Source organism: Brassica oleracea, chromosome C7 (assembly GCF_000695525.1).
Source record: "Brassica oleracea var. oleracea cultivar TO1000 chromosome C7, BOL, whole genome shotgun sequence".
NCBI lineage: Eukaryota > Viridiplantae > Streptophyta > Magnoliopsida > Brassicales > Brassicaceae > Brassica > Brassica oleracea.
The window spans coordinates 7,475,347-7,475,682 of NC_027754.1; the positions used below are offsets into that span (position 1 = coordinate 7,475,347).

Here is a 336-nt window from a genome sequence, read left to right on the forward strand (position 1 = left end):
TTACTTAATAAAAAGAAAAGAATGGCTAGTTAACCAAAAATAGTTTCGAACGCATCATCTCAAGAAAACAAATATCGCACAAAACCACTAGACCATATTACATTATTTTTATTTTGCTACAAAACTAGTATGTAATATTAATAATACACAAAAAGTTTACAAAACTATTTCCCGATTAATTCTCGTATAATTACCAAATAATTGATTCGGCGCTAGGTTAGGGTCAAGCACACACATTATGCCTAGCGTAATTAACATTGGTTTTCATAACTACAAACAAAATTACAAAATTTTAATTTTATTTATATTATATATATCACGCAAGCACATAATAAG

The 336-nt window shown here is 27.1% G+C and overlaps 1 pseudogene; it reads left to right on the forward strand.

Annotated features, from left to right (window-relative positions):
* LOC106305533 overlaps positions 1-336 on the forward strand; it is a 36,825-nt pseudogene that overhangs the window by 28,305 nt on the left and 8,184 nt on the right.